The sequence below is a fragment of the Schistocerca gregaria genome, chromosome 7, assembly GCF_023897955.1.
Source record: "Schistocerca gregaria isolate iqSchGreg1 chromosome 7, iqSchGreg1.2, whole genome shotgun sequence".
Classification (NCBI taxonomy): Eukaryota; Metazoa; Arthropoda; class Insecta; order Orthoptera; family Acrididae; genus Schistocerca; species Schistocerca gregaria.
This window is the reverse complement of record NC_064926.1, coordinates 481,930,106-481,951,018: the sequence shown is the minus strand read 5'-3', so window position 1 is coordinate 481,951,018 and position 20,913 is coordinate 481,930,106. Positions and strand designations below refer to the sequence as shown.

Here is a 20,913-nt window from a genome sequence, read left to right as displayed (position 1 = left end):
GAAGATGGAAAAAGTGCTCTGTGTAATATTCTTTCACTACATTTGAGAAATATGTGGGTACAGTGGTTTTGTGTCATATATATTTTCAAATCATATAAACTGATCACCAGTGTAACACAGGTTCAGACAGTGAAGATGTTGTGTCGTATAGCACTGTCACCAATTATTAGTGGATTGCGTCAACAGAAACTACATACAGTGATGTAAAATAACTTGGTAGTTTAACCATCATATAGATGTTAATAATATTAAAATAGCCTGTTTTTTCCAGTGTGTTCATAACTTTTGTCTTCTGTTTGGTTAAATTTGCAGTAATAAGCTAGTAATCCTGAATTATTTCTTGTGAACCATACGCAAAACACAGTGACTTTCATTTAATTTCACTGTGGATTGCCACATGTGCTGTTTTTTCATAAAGTGCGTAGTAAATACAAGAGGAATGAGTTCAGCTAGCCATTTTAGGAATTGGTCCCCAATATCATTATGTTTGGCTATGTTATGTGGAATACGAAATTGGGCTGCTGATACTCACAAAACTTGAACCGAAGATCCATGATTAGTTAGAAGTGACTAACAGAAATAAGTTATTGAAGTATAAGGGAAGTTTAGCACTACTTAAAGTGAAAAGAAGGAATAATAATTGCAAAGAAACAATACTACTGTGCTTGCATCGTAGATATGATAGAAGCTACAACTGTTGATTCGTGAGAAAGGATGTGTGACCAAAACGTTATATAGACTAAAAGGAGAGGGAGAGTCATACTATTCGTTTGTTTGAAATAATACGAAATTACGAGCAATAACTCAACAATGACAGAATTTCTGGTAAATTGGAGCATCAGCAAAAATATTTCTCTTGTTTCTCAACACATTAATGAGTACATGTGTGTGGTTTTCTGTTCTGTTGTCTTGGAACTACCTGCTGCAGTTGTACATTAATTATGAAATGCTTGAGCTGGTGCGATATGCAGTTCTTGGGAAGAAAGTAATATCATTGAAATCTCATGTTGTTCATTAATTAAGTTGTAAATATTTGTACTAAAATTATAAACGTTATTTTATAACAGGTACATTAATTACGGGAAGTAAATCAGTATATTGAAAAGTTATCACACTGCATAAAAAAGACATGATAAATGAAGTAGACTGTTTGGGATGCATGTAGTATAGGGATGGTATTACTAAGGAATCTTTGGTGTAGTGGAGCATGGTATTTCAAGTATTCCTTTGTAAGAAATTGTGCACTGGAACAGTTCAACTTAAATCCGATTGCTTATTGAGCACTTTAGCTGTAGTAACAGTTTGCTATAAAATCTGAAAGATCTACTGGTTCCATAGTAACTTTTTTAAGATGAGTAAAATTGACAAATGGCAGAAAATATTTTTTAGCTTATGTTCCCATATATTAAGCAGATCATCTTACATGATGTTGATGACAAAAATTGATATTAATGGACTAATTTGCAAGGCACAGTTTGTTGGCAAAGTTAGTTGTTACTAAATTGTTCAAGACTACTTTAAAAGCCAGAGATTTAGGATGTTTTGTTGAGAAGTAAGTAAACTGCTTCACTTTAATTTTATTTGAAATAGTTTGTAGGAACTAAAATCTTCTCTTTTGAAGAGAATAATCACACATTCCTGTTGATAGTCAATTTTGTGAAATGTAAATATTTATTGTTACATCTGTTCTTGTAACATAGGCGTATAAATAGAGTATAATAATGCAATGAGACACCAAACGCTTTTTGAACTCAGAGTGCAAAATATGTTATCTATTTTTACTTCTATATATATAAATAAACTTTAGCTCTTGTACACTGTTAGAGAATGGAATTGTTCTATATAAATAAAAGAAAGAGCTAATGGCCTTGCACCTGTTTAAAATTAAAGTATTCTTATGAAGGTAGAGGAGCTTCTCATAATGAGTGAGATACCAATACAATAAAAACATTTTATTACATCCCCTCAGAAAAAATATAATGGGATAAACCCATGTATGAAGTAGTTTCTTTGAAACCTTTATCATAATTTATATTGTCTAATAATTAATAATCATGAATGCAATGCAGAGCCATTGGACTATGTTAACAATGGACTGTTTTTAGTACACTTCTGAAGAAATTTATATAGTTTTTCTGAAAAGACATGAGAAAGAACTGTAAATTTTTCTTGCTTAACTTATTATTTTATTTCTGAATTTGATTACTGATGACAACATTGTTTGAAATACCTGAAGTGTTATCTAACTGCAATTACAATACCTGTTGCCACAAATAAGGAACATGCATCAATAATTTTTTCCCTTGTTAAGTTAGCAGGCATGGAACTAATGCTGCATTGTGTTGAAGTCAGAACTTCTGTATATAATTGTCAATTGTGTAAAAAAAATATACTCACATCCTAATTGCCTTGTAATTATAAATGTTTCAACTGTTTATATGTATGATTTATACAAAATTAGTAAATTCTGTAAAGTTAAAAGCAGTTTTTGTGGACAACAGCGTAAAACTGTAATATATGTATACTTGTAATTAAATACTGTAGCACACATCACTGTAATACACCAGATATTATTTTCAAAATGTCAACTTAGTTGCCTTGGAAAATACTTTTTTAAAAATCATCCAATTTCTAGAGGATTAGGCACTGCATACATATGCTCAATTTCTATTAACTAATGATAGTGTCTTGAAACAGTTTAGAAAAATACTGTAAGAAGGTAATTTCTCTGCAACAGAGAATTGTGCTGTAGTTGAAAGAAGTGGCACATTTCAACATAAAACAGATGTTTTGTTGTTGAGAAAATGTCAGTATTTCATGAATAATGTCTATACAAGTGATACATGTCTTAATCGTATGTGCTTATCAAAAATAATGGTAGACAGTGAGAAAAAAAGTTTTAGCAGTATAATTAAGTTTAACTGGATTTTAGTTGAAAAATGTATATTACTTTGTTTTATCTTATGGTTCAAATGAAAGCGTATAATGTTTTTTCTTCTTCTATTTCTGTACTTACAGGGGGTGCAAATTAATTCTAAAGCTACTTTGCTCTTTTGTATGCAAGATAGCCATTTTATGAGGTTTACTCTATTTTAAGAGGAAATGCTTGGGATCTAAGTTTTGTGTTCTTGTGGGTGTTTGTTATTCTAGTCGATTGCAACACTGTCTTGCCAATAAGAGGCTGTAATTTGTTTTCATTTGCTTGTATTTATTTTTATATGGATTTTTCTCATTTATGCGTTTTTCCCATGGGTTTTGCACTATTCTTGTATATGTCTCAGGTATCTAAACTTGTTTTTTTGTATACTCATATGTTCTTTTCATTGCCAATAAACAGCTACTATTAAAACCATCATTACTGCAACCTTTTTTTCTGTTAAGTACAAAAAGTGATTTCCTGCTTGGGAGTCTTTTACCTGTTTAATAATCCCACTCCAGTTAGAAAATTATGTTATGCTTCATGATGATGACTAATCAAATATTCTTGCATTCAAAAGAGAAGTTGAGAAGGTACTGTTATTTGCAAAATTAAAACAAACAACTTCTAAGTGTATGGATATGAGCAGTAGAATACCTTTTTGAGACTAACACATGTATCACTTGTGTAAACAAATTATGAATATGTGTGTTTCCTTTAAAAGAGAAAAATATAGTGCAAAGAAGTCTGTATTGTGTGTGTAATTCAGAAAGTGTGCAAGTTTATATAATAGAAACTGCTGTACTATCAGTAAACAGAAGCTGTATTTTATACCTGTAAATAATTGTTAGTATGATTGACTAGTAATTATTGTGCTTGATGTTTATGTGATGCTGCTGACCTGTCGATATTTCTCCTATCAGGGTTTTTTTATCTTGATACACAGAAATGCTATATAATCTGTATCCACTATTTACGGAAGTGTTATACTTCTAAGATATTATTTTTCTAGGAATCTATGAAACTAAACTCTTTAACATATTGTCTATAAATCTGAATTTTTAAACATTATACAAGAACTGTAACCAAGCTTAAAATAATATGCAAAAGTTCTGGCAGTTTATTATCTTTTTTTTTTTAATTTCAGATCTTGATCCTATGTAAGTCCATCAGCTAAGATCTGTTCAGAAAGTAGAAGTTTATATATGCACCATTGCTTCTTTTATGTGCTCAATTTTCAACATTAATCAGTGACACATTAATTTAATATTTGTATATGAGATCTTTTTTCCTAACTCATATCAGTACCACATAATTAAAGAGCAATAGAAATGAATTAATGTGTTGTGATAAATTAATTTGTTGCTGCAACCTGTCAGTTTTCTTTGAGAAATAAGTTTAAATAAATTTCACCTATTGAGATAGCTGGAAAATGATACAGCTAACTAACATAATGCTTGTGTAATCTCATTTCACTCACTACAAGGTGGTCATGCTGTAAAGCACCTCTGCACATAAAGCGAATCAAGAATTTTTATTCGTTATTGATCATTTTACATTGAAATAGGCTTCATTATTGTTGTATAATACAGGAGGTAGTAATACATACAGGTATATAATAATAAAATAATGACAGTTAACTGTAGTATACATATTAAACACTGTAATAATAAAATATGTTACAGGTAGATTTCCAAAAGCCAGTGTCCATAAGTTATACTGTGATGAAGTACAGAACAGACACTGTGCAACAGTAATTGGATATAGTATACATGACATAATTATTCAAAACAAAGAAGAATTATTACACAAAACATAAATATACCACATAATGATACAGTAGACGATAGGAAAATTTGTTAAAAGCTAATATCCCCCTCAAGCATCTCAAAGAATTCATTAACATGGTAAAATTGGTGATCTGATAGCCAGCTGCACTATTTAATTTCAAAATTTTTTATATCCATAGATGAAACATAGATTGGTAATTTGTTGACAATTCACTTCGTGAATTTCCAGAATTCATTAATATGGTAAAATGGGTGATCTGATGGCCAGCTGTACTATTTAATTTTAAAAATTTCTAGATCCATGGATGAAACATAATTGGTAATTTGTTGAAAATTTTGAGTGGATTCACTTTGTAAGAATTTCCAATTCTTGCTAACCTGTGCCTTGGTATATCTAAATTAGCCTTAGCTCTGGTATTGTATTTGTGTGAGTAACATAGAGCATCTACATCTACATGGTTAATTTGCAATTACACTTAAGTGCCTGGCAGAGGGTTCATCGAACACATGTAAGTCTAAATGTATAATTGTGAGTATTCTGAGCATAGAAAAAGAGGATGACAGCACTACATGTGTCATTTTTACACATTACACATAGGACTTTTTTTTTTTTTGTATTTTTAAAATATTATTGATGTGAGGGATAGTGTCCCCATACCATCACACCATATGACATGTGACTGGAATAGTCCAAAGTATGTCATCCTAAGGTAATCCATGGTCACTAAATCCCTTATCTTCAAAATGAGGTAAGACACCCGAAATATTTGTTCACATACATGTTCCTCCCTGCGAAGTTTGGAGCCATGTAAATACCTAAAAGTTTTACTGACATTTTATATTTCATTAGACATTCCCATTCGGAGTTATTGGGTTTATCAGGATTATACAGGCATTCATTGGCTGAAAACCAGTCCAAGGCTGTATCAAGAGTGTCTTTTGTCACCCTATTCACATCTGAAATTCTCAGATTTGTGGTAAGTAGCATTGTATCATTGGCATAACATATGACAGAATGAGTGTGTTATTAGGCAAATCTATGACTGCGGCAATGAAGAAGGGTTGAAGAATAGATTCTTATGGAACACCTGTGCTGATTTCCACTGAGAAAGAATTAATGTTTCTGACTGACACAGTGTCTTCTGTTGCTTAAATAAGACTGCATCACAGCTAACGTACTCCCATTCACCCTACAAAACTCCAACTTCCTTATTAGTATGTCAATAGGGATGCAACAGAATGCTTTGCTTAGGTCATCTGATAGTACTGACACCATGCTTTTGTCTTCAAGAGCTGTTGAAGTTTGATCCACAGGTTCCAAAATGGCTGCTATTGTGTTTCTCCCCTTATGAAATCCAAACTGATTGTTATATAGGAGATTGTGTTTTCAAAGCAGCTGCTTATTTGTATGTGTAGCAGTGCCTCAAATATCCTTGAAAAATATAGACTGCTCTGTACCTTTGGGAAGATTGCTGCTGGAATTGGTGATCACTGTGCAGGAGGTGTGCTTACTTGTGTGTATGAATGTTGTTTGTTTTTGTTTCTCTTTTCCTGATGAAGGCTGGAAGCTTTATGTAAGTGTACTTTAATTGTGCCTGTCTGCAACTTAGTGTTTTCTTTATGGTAAGTAGCAACCTATCTTTTCATATATTGTTACTATTCCTACCTGGAGTTTCTATTATTTAAAAGTTGTCAAAGGACAGGTCAGTTCCCCTTTTTTCCCAATTGGCAATTCTATATGAAGTCCCAGTTTGCATTACCTTTTCTCTCAATAAACACTGTTGTGTGTTCCTTCTTTTGCCCTCTTACCTGTACAAGTTTATGTTCTTCAATTTTAATTGGTTGCCAATTATACAGTGTGAGGGCTAAAGGCTCATGATCTGCCATATTTCCAGAGCAAGTCTGACTGTGAAGTCTTCCCTACGAAAATTCACTATAATATTGTCTGTGCAGGCATTCTTACATGTAGCAGTTATTTGTACACTAAAGGTCTCAGCATATTCAGAAATCTCCTTGTGACTTGCCCCTCTGTGTTTCCCATTTCTATGTTTAAATCACCACATACAGCAATTCTTGACATATTCTTGAAGATTTTTTAAACTATTAAAGGACAGTTTCCAGTAAACCAGTTTACATCTCCGTCTGGAGACCTACACTGTCTAACTACAATGATATTTTCATTCTCTAGTTTTACATAACTAAACTCCCCATCCAGCTTGAGCAATACGTAGATAAATCAATTCAGTTAAACTTTCCTCTTCTTTTGACAAAAATTCCAGCCCCACCATTGTTCCCTGTCTTCTACACATCATGTCTGCAACAATATACCTTTAGGGAACAAATATATTTACTTGATCATGGGCTAACTAGTGCTCGGAAACACATGTAATATCAACATGCTGACTGTTACACACATATTCTAATTGTAAAGGCTTATTTCTAATGCAACATATTTTAATTTGTAGGAAAATGAGTGGTTTGCCTGTATCTGTATTCATTTGCGAGCTATTTTTCTCTATACTTGAAGTTGTAGGCTCAGTTAATGCCTTTAATTCTAGTGCACTGTGATTATATGTATTCTGGTAGCCATATATCTGTTCTTCTGATTGTTGTGTCACTTTCTTAACTGCTTGTTCTTGTGAGACAGCCTCTGATACCGCCAGAAATCCTCTGGGTACCACAAATTTTCATCCTCTAGTTTGGGCTTCCTGTTCATTGCGCTTCTTTCCATGGGTCCAGGCGCTGCCCCAGCAGCTGTCGTAAAATCTACTGCTGATGTTTGCACATGTTGTTTCCTCTTCTTTTGCAGATTGTGTTTTCTTTGATGGTAAGACCACAACTTCAGTTGATGAGGTTTGTAATTCCACATTCAGGATACTTATAGGATCGTTTTTCTTATTTAAATGGCTGCTGTGTTTTTTTTTATTTTCTGACAAAAAAATCTTTTACCTGAGTTATTTAAGTGCATGCCATGCTTGGTGAAATGTGTGCTGCACATGCATGCAATTCAAGAAAAGATGCATTTGGAAATGCTTTAGTTATTTTCTTTAGTTTTCTTTAAATTTCTTTGTTTACACATGAAGTATGAATTAAATCATAGCTTGTCGGTATACTAGAGAGGATTTACATTTGGTTGACTGTTTAGGGCTTTAGCTGTTGCTCTGACAGCCTGTTTTGCACTGTCATGATACACATTATTAGAGCCTCTCATTAAGACAATGATGTCATTTTTTGATCAGTAAAATTCTTCTGGGTTTGAGGCCGCATTGTCAACTATAAAATTGCGACATTTCGGCGATTCTTGCAAGACGCCTTCCTCACGGTGCGTTGCTAACTGCTGACAGCTCTTGTTCGGTTACTTATATACTACGGAGGAGTGCTGTCATTGAATATGAGGGTGAGAAGGAAGGGTATTAGGTGTTCTCCATTGGTCTTTGCAATGCGTGTTGTCACTGGCGGAAATAGGGCTTTTTCATTGGAGTTTCTTTTATTGCTTGCCATTGGTGGAAATTGGCAAATAGTAAACAATGCTACGGTGCAGTCGCCACTCAGTTTTCTAAGTGCCTAGTATCGACTAGGGTGCGTCAGCATTCTGTGTACCCTCCGCTGCTGTGGTCTGCTGCTTTAGGAGAGCATTCCTCTCACAAAGCTGTCACTGCTGGCAGCCAAGACACTGGTATTTGGTACCAATCTTCTCTATACATGCTGTCAGATCTCTTGGCTATTGACAATACGACCTCAAACCCAGAAGAATTTTATTGACTGTGACAACGGCCGTGGACGCCTATGTTTAGATGTCATTTTTTGTTAATGACTCTCATAGTTTCTTGCAGTCTTTTATTACTTTAGACATAAGTGCACCACGTCTTACAGTAGTTTCTGTGAAATATTTTTGCACCTCTGCAATTTCGAAGTGAAGATTAACTGCATCAGTCGAAACACTTGTTTTTCCCAAAGCTTCAGTTTCCACATCGCTATTTTGTTTGTCCGTAAGTGCTCTGAAACTGTTTTTGTAGGCACAAAAGATGCAGGCATTTGATAACTTCAGTTCACTTGAGAGGTTATTTTAGATACAATGTAACAGTTCTTATTTTTGTTGCTTTGACTAGAAGTTTCAGTAGCGAGCGATTTCTTGACAGTGATAGGGAAGGATTGAGGGCATGAGATCTGCTTATGCACAGCAGCAGAAAGTGGGCAAATGCCTTCTGTATTGCTGTGCCTCCACAGTGTTTCTGCAGACAACAATGAATAAAAGTGCCTTGCCACTGAAGCCTAATATGATGCAGTCTGGAAGAGAGCATTTATCTCCTTCCGGTGTGACTCACCACACAGAGTCTGGTAGCAGACTAAATCTCATTGGTTGCACGGTTCTAGTAGACAGAGGATGTGTGGAATAGATCAGTACTGGGCCACCTTTGAACATGATGAGCACTGTAGTTTAGTTTATGCTTTCTTCCTTTTGAAACAGATTCTTTCATGAATTAAACTGATTTTTGTCTGTCCAACAGTGGTCTATGAAAATTTATACCAAGATCCTTTTCGTAGTCACTAACCCTCACACCTCACACAACTTAACAAACACATACTGCAACTGAAGGTTGAAAGGTTTCGGAGCCAGTGGCTCCTCCTTCTGACAGAAGGGTTGATGGGGAAGGAAGAGAGGTGAAGAAAAAGTGCTGATAAGGTATAGGAAAAAGGGTAGTGTTCAGAAAAGCTGTCCAGAATCATGGGTCAGTGGAGACTTACCAGACAGGATAAGAAGGAAATACTGATGGAGGGGGACTGCACCTCACGAGATTTGTAAACCTGAGAGCTTAGTGGTGGAAGACAGAGTAATAAACAAGACAGAGATTACCGCCCAATACATTGTGCACGAGTTAATAAGAGTAAAAAGCTAAGTGCTCTTTATGTGACTGAGGTGGGAGTGGGGTGGCAAAAACTAGATGGGGCAGAACATGAAAGATGCAGATAACTAAAAGGGGATGAAGAAAGGAATAGTATAGTTTTCTTTTTTTCAAGCCATCAGTCTTCTGACTGGTTTGATGCAGCCCACCACTAATTCCTCTCCTGTGCCAACCCCTTCATCTCAGAGTAGAACTTGAAACCTACGTCCTCTATTATTTTCTGGATGTATTCCAGTCTCTGTCTTCCTCCACAGTTTTTGCTCTCTACAACTTCCTTTAGTACCATGGAAGACATTCCCTGATGTCTTAACAGTTGTCCTTTCATCCTGTTCCTCCTCGTGAGTGTTTTCCACATGTTCCTTTCCTCTCCAATTTTGTGCAGAACCTCCTCATTCCTTACTTTATCAGTCCACCTGATTTTTCAAAATTCATCTGTAGCACACCTAATTTTCAAAATTCATCTGTAGCACCACATCTCAAATGCTTCGATTCCCACAGTCCAAGTTTTATCATCATCGTGCTCCAAATGTACGTTCTCAGAAATTTCTTCATCAAATTAAGGCCTATGTTTGATACTAGTAGAATTCTCTTGACCAGGAATGCCCTTTTTGCCAGTGCTAGTCTGCTTTTGATGTTGTCTTTGCTCTGTTCGTCATGGGTTACTTTGCTGCCTAGGTAGCAGAAGTCCTTAACTGCATGTACTTTCTGACCATCAGTTCTGATGTTAAGTTCCTCACTGTTTTCATTTCTGTGACTTATCATCACTTTCATCTTTCTGCAATTACTCTCAATCCATATTCTGTATTCATTTGATTGTTCATTTCATTCGGCATATCATTCAGAAGGTTTCACTTAGATTACATTGTGGTTACATAGAGATTCCAAAATCAGATACTAGATTGTAAGACATGCAGATATAGACTCAGATCACAATGAAGTAGTGTACATTGAAGTTTAAGAGGTTAGTGAAGAAGAATCAGTATGCAAAGAACCGGGGTATGGAAGTAGTAAGGAATGACGAGATACGCTTGAAGTTGTCGAAGGCTATAAACATAGAAATACAGAATGGCTCAGCAGGCACTACAGTTGAAGAAGAATAGACATCTCTAAAAATGGCACTCACAGAAGTTTGATGGAAAAACAAACGTACAAAGAAGGTAAATGTGAAGAAAGCATGGATAACATAATAAATACTTCAGATGATCAATGAAAGAAGGAAGAACAAAAATGTTTAGGGAAATTCAGGAAAACAGAAATACAAGTCACTGAGGAATGAAATAAATAGAAAGTGCAGGGAAGCTAAGACAAAATGGCTGCATGAAACATGGTAAGACATAAAAAAAAGAAAATATGAGTGTCGAAAGGACTGGCTCATAATTTAGGAAAATCAAAACAACCTTCAGTGAAATTAAAAGCAAGGGTGGTATCATTAAGAGTGCAACAGAAATTCCACTGTTAGGGTGGGCGCACATGAGAGAGTTACTGTCGCACAAGTATTTCGTCTTTGTTGCTTTCCTGTTGCTTCGGTTCTTGAGTGCATTCACATGATGAGCAACTGTTTCCTGACAGTGGACGTATTTTCAAGGGTTTTTGAAGTGCAGTTGACCAGTGAACCGAGAGGGATTGTTTTTGAGACTGCACTGGTTTGCGCTCTTATCAATCGATGAAGAACAAAGCAATGGTAAAGGAAGGATTGGTTTCACCCACTTATGTCTGAGAGACTAAATAAAGGGAAATTCACTTTAATATTTCAAGAGCTAACATGTTACCCAGAGAAATTCTTCATTTATTTACGCATGAGTGTAACGTCATTTGACAAGCTAGTCACAATTCTGGGACCTTCCATCACCTACCAAAATACAAATATGCGACCGGCGATTCCATCAGAAGAGATGCTCAGTGTTACAATAAAAAAATGCAGTTTGCATGAAATTACACATTTTTTATTTAGTTTGATATTATTTATTAGTCGAGAAAACCAGTTAACAATAATAATAATTACATTTTGTATAAAACATGTCCAAAGCAATTGATTGAAATGGCAGAAAATGTGTGCAGGTATAAAATTTAAACACTGTTGCATGTAGTGACATCGTACATAATTTCTGATCCATCTCAAGGCACAGAAAAATCAGTCAGGTATGAGTTTACACTGTCACAATCATGAGTAGAAGTCAGGAAGGTGTACAAGCTATTTCCAGCAGTAGGTTGATTGTCAGACATTCGTTGCTTACTACTGGTTCAGCATTTCCAATTGTTTCACAAACTTTTACGGTTGGTAGAAGAAATAAAAATTGATCGTAAAATTTGTACGTTTGGCACTTTCCAGCTGGTTATCCTGAGGTGGCTGATTTTTGCAAAGCATGTTATTAGATTTTTTCCACCTTCGTTGTACCAGCGTTCCTTGGAAACAAAGACGATAAATTGAAAGGCTTGACATTGTCGTAGATTTTTATTTTTTTTCTTGAAATAAAAATGAAAATTATTATAATTTAATTATTTTAAATCATTCACGAAACTTCATAAATTATTATAACTTCTTTTCAGGTATCTAATAACTGGATGAAGTTCCAACGATCTTTTATACAACTACTTGATTGGTGCTAGCACAATCTGCAAAATAGTGAAAGCAACATGCACTGAAATGTGAAGAAGAGTGGTTGCATATTGCTGAACAGTTCTATAAAAATACTCATTTCCCCAACATCATAGGTGCTATAGATGGAAAACATATTCAAATAATACAACCTCAAAGTTCTGGCTCAGAATTTTTTAATTATAAAAATCATTTTCTGTGGTGTTGATGGCATGGATTGGCACTGAATACCAATTTGTCAAACAAATGGCGTATTTTCCACAGACCTCTTGATGTTACCACCAATTTCTGAGATAATACTGTTTGACAAGGACATTGCAAAGATCAGAGGGTGACAAAAAGCTGTTCTAGGTTTGGTGGACAAAATGTCAAATATATCTCATTTTAAAAAGACATAGCCTTGTTGAAGTAGCTGATTAATATATCCAAGGGCAGGATAATACTAAGTGACAAGTGGTGTGTCCCTAAGTTATTTTTTCAGGATCTGCATTAGCTGAATGGGTTGAAAATATATAAATCGCCAGGTCCTGATGGGATTCCAATTCGGTTTTAAAGAGAGTACTCTACTGCATTGGCTCCTTACTTAGCTTGCACTTATCGTGAATCTCTTGCCCAACGTAAAGTCCCGAGCGACTGGAAAAAAGTGCAGGTGACGCCTGTATATAAGAAGGGTAGAAGGACAAATCCTCAAAATTACAGACCAATATCCTTAACATCGGATTGTTGCAGGATTCTCGAACATATTCTCAGTTCAAATATAATGAATTTCCTTGAGACAGAGAAATTACTGTCCATGCATCAGCACGGTTTCAGAAAGCATCGCTCCTGCGAAACGCAACTCGCTCATTTTTCACATGATATCTTCCGAACCATGGATGAAAGGTATCACACGGATTGCCATATTTCTTGACTTCCGGAAAGTGTTTGACTCGGTGCCCCATTGCACACTCCTAACTAAGGTACGAGCATATGGGATTGGTTCCCAAATATGTGAGTGGCTCGAAGACTTCTTAAGTAATAGAACCCAGTATGTTGTCCTCGATGGTGAGTGTTCATCAGAGCTGAGGGTATCATCTGAAGTGCCCCAGGAAAGCGTGGTAGCTCTGCTGTTGTTTTCTATCTACATAAATGATCTTTTGGATAGGGTGGATAGCAATGTGCGGCTGTTTGCTGACAATGCTGTGGTGTACAGAAAGGTGTCGTCATTGAGTGACTGTAGGAGGATACAAGATGACTTGTACAGGATCTGTGATTGGTGTAAAGAATGGCAGCTAACTCTAAATATAGATAAATGTAAATTAATGCAGATGAATAGAAAAAGAATCATGTAATGTTTGAATACCCCATTAGTAGTGTAGTGCTTGACACAGTCACGTCGATTAAATATTTGGGCATAACATTGCAGAGCGATATTAAGTGGGACAAGCATGTAATGGCAGTTGTGGGGAAGGCAGATAGTCGTCTTCAGTTCATTAGTAGAATTTTGGGAAGATGTGGTTCATCTGTAAAGGAGACCGCTTATAAAACACTAATACGACCTATTCTTGAGTACTGCTCGAGTGTTTAGGATCCATATCAGGTGGGATTGAGGGAGGACATGGAAGCAGTTCAGAGGGGGGCTGCTAGATTTGCTACTGGTAGGTTTGATCATCACGCGAGTGTTACGGAAATGCTTCAGGAACTCGGGTGGGAGTCTCTGAAGGAAAGGAGGTGTTCTTTTCATAAATTGCTACTGAGGAAATTTAGAGAACCAGCATTTGAGGCTGCAGTACAGTTTTACTGCCGGCTACTTATATTTCACGGAAAGACCACAAAGATAAGAGAGATTAGGGCTCGTACAAAGGCATATAGGTAGTCATTTTTCCCTCGTTCTGTTTGGGAGTGGAACAGGGAGGGAAGATGCTAGTTGTGGTACGAGGTACCCTTCGCCAAGCACCGTTTGGTGGATTGCGGAGTATGTATGTAGATGTAGATGTAGATGTAGATGTAGATGTAGATGTGATGCCCCAGGAAATCATATATTGAATTAGCCTAGTGGGGTATTTACGTCCTGCAAAGGCTGAGGTGAGAATGGTGGTGTATTGCTGTGTACATTCTGCATGTGAACAAATACACTCCTGGAAATGGAAAAAAGAACACATTGACACCGGTGTGTCAGACCCACCATACTTGCTCCGGACACTGCGAGAGGGCTGTACAAGCAATGATCACACCCATGGCACAGCGGACACACCAGGAACCGCGGTGTTGGCCGTCGAATGGCGCTAGCTGTGCAGCATTTGTGCACCGCCGCCGTCAGTGTCAGCCAGTTTGCCGTGGCATACGGAGCTCCATCGCAGTCTTTAACACTGGTAGCATGCCGCGACAGCGTGGACATGAACCGTATGTGCAGTTGACGGACTTTGAGCGAGGGCGTATAGTGGGCATGCGGGAGGCCGGGTGGATGTACCGCCGAATTGCTCAATACGTGGGGCGTGAGGTCTCCACAGTACATCGATGTTGTCGCCAGTGGTTGCCGGAAGGTGCACGTGCCCGTCGACCTGGGACCGGACCGCAGCGACGCACGGATGCACGCCAAGACCGTAGGATCCTATGCAGTGCCGTAGGGGACCGCACCGCCACTTCCCAGCAAATTAGGGACACTGTTGCTCCTGGGGTATCGGCGAGGACCATTTGCAACCGTCTCCATGAAGCTGGGCGTGAATGGAGGGACGAATGGAGACGTGTCATCTTCAGCGATGAGAGTCGCTTCTGCCTTGGTGCCAATGATGGTCGTATGCGTGTTTGGCGCCGTGCAGGTGAGCGCCACAATCAGGACTGCATACGACCGAGGCACACAGGGCCAACACCCGGCATCATGGTGTGGGGAGCGATCTCCTACACTGGCCGTACACCTCTGGTGATCATTGAGGGGACACTGAATAGTGCACGGTACATCCAAACCGTCATCGAACCCATCGTTCTACCATTCCTAGACCGGCAAGGGAACTTGCTGTTCCAACAGGATAATGCACATCTGCATGTATCCCGTGCCACCCAACATGCTCTAGAAGGTGTAAGTCAACTACCCTGGCCAGCAAGATCTCTGGATCTGTCCCCCATTGAGCATGTTTAGGACTGGATGAAGCGTCGTTTCACGCGGTCTGCACGTCCAGCACGAACGCTGGTCCAACTGAGGCGCCATGTGGAAATGGCATGGCAAGCCGTTCCACAGGACTACATCCAGCATCTGTACGATCATCTCCATGGGAGAATAGCAGCCTGCATTGCTGCGAAAGGTGGATACACACTGTACTAGTGCTGACATTGTGCATGCTCTGTTGCCTGTGTCTATGTGCCTGTGGTTCTGTCAGTGTGATCATGTGATGTATCTGACCCCAGGAATGCGTCAATAAAGTTTCCCCTTCCTGGGACAATGAATTCACGGTGTTCTTATTTCAATTTCCAGGAGTGTATATTTGCCTTTAATGCCAAGAGTGTATGGGAGGGGACGGTTGACACGGAAAGGATGGTAATTGTCAAAATGTAAATATTGTTGTTTGTTAGTAGGTTTAATGTGAACAGAAATGTGTAATCCTACCTTTGGCGAGGATGCGGCAATATCAAGGACAGTGGAATGGGATTCAGAAAAGGACAAAGTGAAATTTAATTGGGAGAATGTATTGAGAGATTTCAAGAATTTTAACAGGTCACATATAGCAAATATAGCGAAAGTGTGTCCAAATCAAACCAGTGGCTGAAGACATGTGGGTACCAGGAAAGCCCCCTCCATACAACCCATGAAAAGTTTGCCACAGGAAGGAGCCATCCTAGTTCTCATATCAATGCCCCTGACTTGTTTGTATGTCTGTCCCCCAAATGTAAAGTAGCTCCTTCATATGCTAACTTTTTCATGGGTCTTGGAGGGACTTTCCTGGGACCAATATGCCTTCAGCCCCTGATTTGGTTTAGATACATAGATTCCATCTGTGGCATACGGACTCATGGTGAGGTTAACGTGTTAAAATTCTTGAAATCTCTAAATACATTCCCACAATTACATTTCACTTTCCTATTCTGTACCCCCATGCCACTTTCCTTGGTGTTGATCTGACCTTCACCACAGGTCAACTGCATACTTCTGCTCACATTAAACTTACTAACAAACAGCAGTATCTACTTTTTGACAATTGCCATCCTTTCCATGTTAAATGTTCTCTCCCATACAGCCTTGGTATTCAAGGCAAACATATTTATTCAGATGCAGACTCTCTACAACAATACACCACTGTTCTCATCTCAGTCTTCATTGAATATAATTAACCCATCAGCCTAGTTGAAAAGAAGATTCCTCTGTCCATCACATCCCATCCTGGTACTGCGGATTCTTCCAAAAAACAACTTATGAGTGCACCACTTGTGACTTAGTATTATCCTGGTCTTGGGTGTATTAATCAGCTACTTCGACAAGGCCTTGACTTCCTAAAATCATGCATTGAAATGAGTTCCATTCTGTCCAACATTTTGCCCACCACACATAGAATAGCTTTTCATTGCCCTCCCAACCTTTGAAATATCCTTGACAGACCCTATGCTTCTTCTGCACCCATCTCCCTAACCTATGGCTCCCACTCCTGTGACTGTCCCAGCCAGAAGACTTGTTCTAGCCCCCCTTCTACTGCAGCCTATACCGGCACTGTAACTGGAGAAACATGTACTGTCAAAGGGAGAGCCACTTGTGAAACGACACGTCATATATCATCTGTTATGTAAACACTCCAGTTTTACATTGGCATGACTACTGCCAAGTTATCAGATAGAATGAATGGGCATAGACAGAGGGTGTACACTGGAAACACACATTATCCTGTTGCAGAGCCTGCTCTACGACATGACAGCTGTGACCTTAGTGACTGTTTCACCACACATGCCATCTGAATTCTTACCCCAGATGCCATTTTCTCAGAATTCTGCTGGTAACTGGCACTAAAACATGTTCTTGGTTCTCACCACCCACCTGGCCTTAATTTACGTTAATTTGCTTGGTCTCAGTATTTCTTGGCAGTAACTATTCCCTTCATCATCTTAGTTTTATACAATTTTCATTTTCAGACCTGTCAATTTTTTTGCCCCCCCCCCCCTCCCCTCCCCTTCCATCTTTGTTGTGCAAGATGCACTTAGCTTTGCACTCTTATTCACTAATGCATGATGTTTTTGCAATAATCTCTTTATTGCGTATTGCTCTATCTTCCATTAGTAAGCTCTCAGATTTTCAAACCTCATCTGGTCCAGTTCCCAACAATTAGTCTTTCCTTCTTATCCCCTCTGGTACGGCTCTACTGACCCGGGGTTCCAGACAACTTTTCCAAACACTACCCTTTTTCTTAAACATCACTAGTCCTTTTTCTTCACCTCTCTTTCTTCCCCATCAACCATTCTGCAAGAAGAAAGAGCCACTGGCTCCTAAAGCTTTCAAACTTTAATACCTTTTGTATGTGCATTCTCCTGCTGCCACTTGGTGAGTAGATATTTTATCCATCCAACTCCATTACATTTTCAAAAATTCATTATTTTCATCGAAATAACTGAAATGGATTGATTTAACATGGTTTAAAGTCTGTGATGTGAAATTGTTTATCTTTCCTGTTCATATTTCATACTTCAAAAATGAAAATTAGTTGAATATGAAGAAGTTGCATAATTTTTCTTTAACTGATAACAGTTTCTCAATCCAAATAGTGTTGAAAAACAGTCACAACACCAAAACTTTTGTTCTATAGTTTGTAATAATCTCACTTTGCAAACCACTGAAAAGTGCACAGCAGAGGGCACTACCCATTTTGGAATTTATTATGGGTTCTTCCCATTCCATTCACGTATGAAGCAAGGGAACTATGATTGCTTAAATGTCTCTGTGCATGCTGTAATTAGACTAATCTTGTCTCTGTAGTCTCTGGGGGAGCAAAAAGATAGGGGTTAGTATATTCCCAGATTCTCCACTTAAAACTGGTCTTGCATCTTGGTAAGTATGCTTTTGTTGGATTGTTGGTGTCTCTTCAAGAGTCTGCCAATTTAGGTTTTACAGCAGAATGCTCAGACAAAGATGAAACTATTCTGTAACCCCTCACACTGCGTGTTTTTGTTTGTAGTCAGTATCACCTATTAGTCCTATTTGGTATGAGTCCCACACACCTGAACAACATTATAGGATGACTGACATGTGTTTTGTAAGCAACTTGCTTCGTAGATTAACTACATTGTCCCAGCATCATGCAATGATAGTAATTCTTCCATATGCCTTATGTACAACTGAGCCCACCTATAATTAAATCTTTCATTGTTATTGTTGTCTGAAGACTGGTTTGATGCACCTCTCCATACTACTCTAACATGTGCAAGCCTATTCATTTTCGAGTAACTACTGCAGCCCACATCCCTCTGAATCTGCTTACTGTAGGCATCACTTAGTCTCCCTCTACAATTTTTATCCCACACACTTCCCTCCAGTGCTAAATTGATGATCCCTTGATGTCTCAGAATGTGTTCTACCAACTGATCCCTTCATTTGGTCAGGTTGTACCACAAATTTCTCTTCTCTCCAGTTCTATTCAGTATCTCTTCATTAGTTATACGATCTGACCATCTAATCTTCAGCATTCTTCTGTAGCACCACAGTTCAAAAGCTTCAATTCTCTTCTTGTCTACAATATTTATTGTCCACTTTTCACTTCCATACATGACTACACCCCACACATGTACTTTCTGAAAGGACTTGCAAACACTTAAATCTATATTCAATGTTAACAAATTTCTTTTCATCAGAAATGTTTTTCTTGACATCGATAGTCTGCATTTTATATCCTCCCTACTTTGACTATCATAAGTTATTTTGCTTCCCAAACAGTAAAACTCATTTACTACTTTAAGTGCCTCATTTCCTAATTTAATTTCCTCAGCATCACCTGATTTAATTTGACTACATTCCATTATCCTCATTTTGCTTTTGCTGATGTTCATCTTATATCCTCCTTTCAAGGTACTGTCTATTCCATTCAACTGCTCTTCCAAGTCCTTTGTGTCTCTGCCAAAATAGCAATGTCAATGGCAAATTACAAACTTTTTATTTCTTTTCCCTGGACTTTAATTCCTACCCCAAATTTTTAATTTGTTTCCTATACTGCTTGCTCAATATACAGATTGAATAACATTGGGGATAGGCTACAACCCTGTCTCACTCCCTTCTCAACCACTGCTTCCCTTTTGTGCCCCTTGACTCTTATAACTGCCCTCTGGTTTCTGTACAAACTGTAAGTAGCCTTTTGCTCCCTGTATTTTACCACTGCCACCTTTAGAATTTGAAAGAGAGTATTCCAGTCAACATTTTCAAAAGCTTTCCCTAAGTCTACAAATGCTATAAATGTAAGTTTGCCTTTCCTTAACCTATCTTCTATGAGAAGTCGTAGGGTCATATTGCCTCATGTGTTTGTACATTTCTCTGGAATCCAAACTGGTCTTTCCCTAGGTCATCTTCTACAAATTTTTCCATTCTTCTGTAAATGATTCGTGTTAGTATTTTGCAGCCATGAGTTATTAAACTGATAGTTTGGCAATTTTCACACCTGTCAGCACTTGCTTTCTTTGGAACCAGGATTATTATATTCTTCTTGAAGTCTGAGGGCATTTCGTCTGTCTCGTATATCTTGCTTACCAGATGGGAGAGTTTTGTCATGGCTGGCTCTCCCAAAGCTATCAGAAGCTCTAACAGAATGTTGTCCACTCCCAAGGTCTTGTTTTGACTTAAGTCTTTCAGTGCTTTGTCAAATTCTTCATGTTCCTCTACGTCTGCCTCCATTTCCATAATATTACTCTTAAGTCCACCTGCCTCGTATTGGCCCTCTATATACTCTTTCCACTTTTCTGCTTACCCTCCTCTGCTTAGGACTGGTTTTCCAGCTGAGTTTTTGATACTGATACAGGTATCTATGATTTTACTATAGGCAGTATCTATCTTACCCCTAGTGGTACATGCTTCTACATCCTTACATTTATCCTCTAGCCATTCCTCCATAGCCATTTTGCAGTTCCTCTCAATCTCATTTTTTTGGACGTTTGCATTCCCTTTCACCTGCTTTATTTATTGCACTTTTGTATTTTCTCCTAACTGATTAAATTCAATATCTTTTGTGTTACCCAATGATTTCTAATAGCCCCCGTCTTTTTACCTACTTGATCCTCTGCTGCCTTCAGTATTTCATCCCTCAAAGCTGCCCATTCTTCTTCTATATTCCTTTCCCCTGTTCTTATCAATGATTCCCTAATGCTCCCCCTGAGACCCTCTACAACCTCTGGTTCTTTCAGTTTATCCACGTCTCATCTGTTTCAATTCTTGCCTTTTTGCAATATCTTCAGTTTTAATCTGCAGTTAATAACCAATAAATTTTGGTCAGAGTCCACATCTGCTGTTGCGAATGTCTTATAGTTCAGAAGTGGTTTATAAATCTCTGTCTAACCATTATATCATCAATCTGAAACCTACATCTGTACTTTGCAATTACTTGGAATGTGTGTGTTCATTGTTAAGAACCCACATTGCCTTGTGATTTTATTCATATTAAAGTCCTTTTACTACAAAACAATGTTTTCTACTTAAAGTTAATGCTTAGACTGTGTTTTCTGAGAGAAAGAAACAAGAAAATGGGGAGGAGTGGGGGGTGTGTATTTTGAACC

The 20,913-nt window shown here is 37.9% G+C and overlaps 1 protein-coding gene across 3 annotated transcripts in view; it reads left to right on the top strand.

Moving 5' to 3' along the window:
• The window catches only part of LOC126282166 (eye-specific diacylglycerol kinase), a 1,350,273-nt gene extending 1,345,902 nt beyond the window's left edge, over positions 1 to 4,371 (top strand). For all 3 annotated transcript variants that reach the window (XM_049981691.1, XM_049981690.1, XM_049981689.1), the window contains one exon: positions 1 to 4,371. This exon is cut by the window's left edge and continues 346 nt beyond it. The gene's annotated coding sequence lies outside the window, so the exon portion shown is untranslated.
• The last annotated feature ends 16,542 nt before the right edge of the window (positions 4,372 to 20,913 follow it).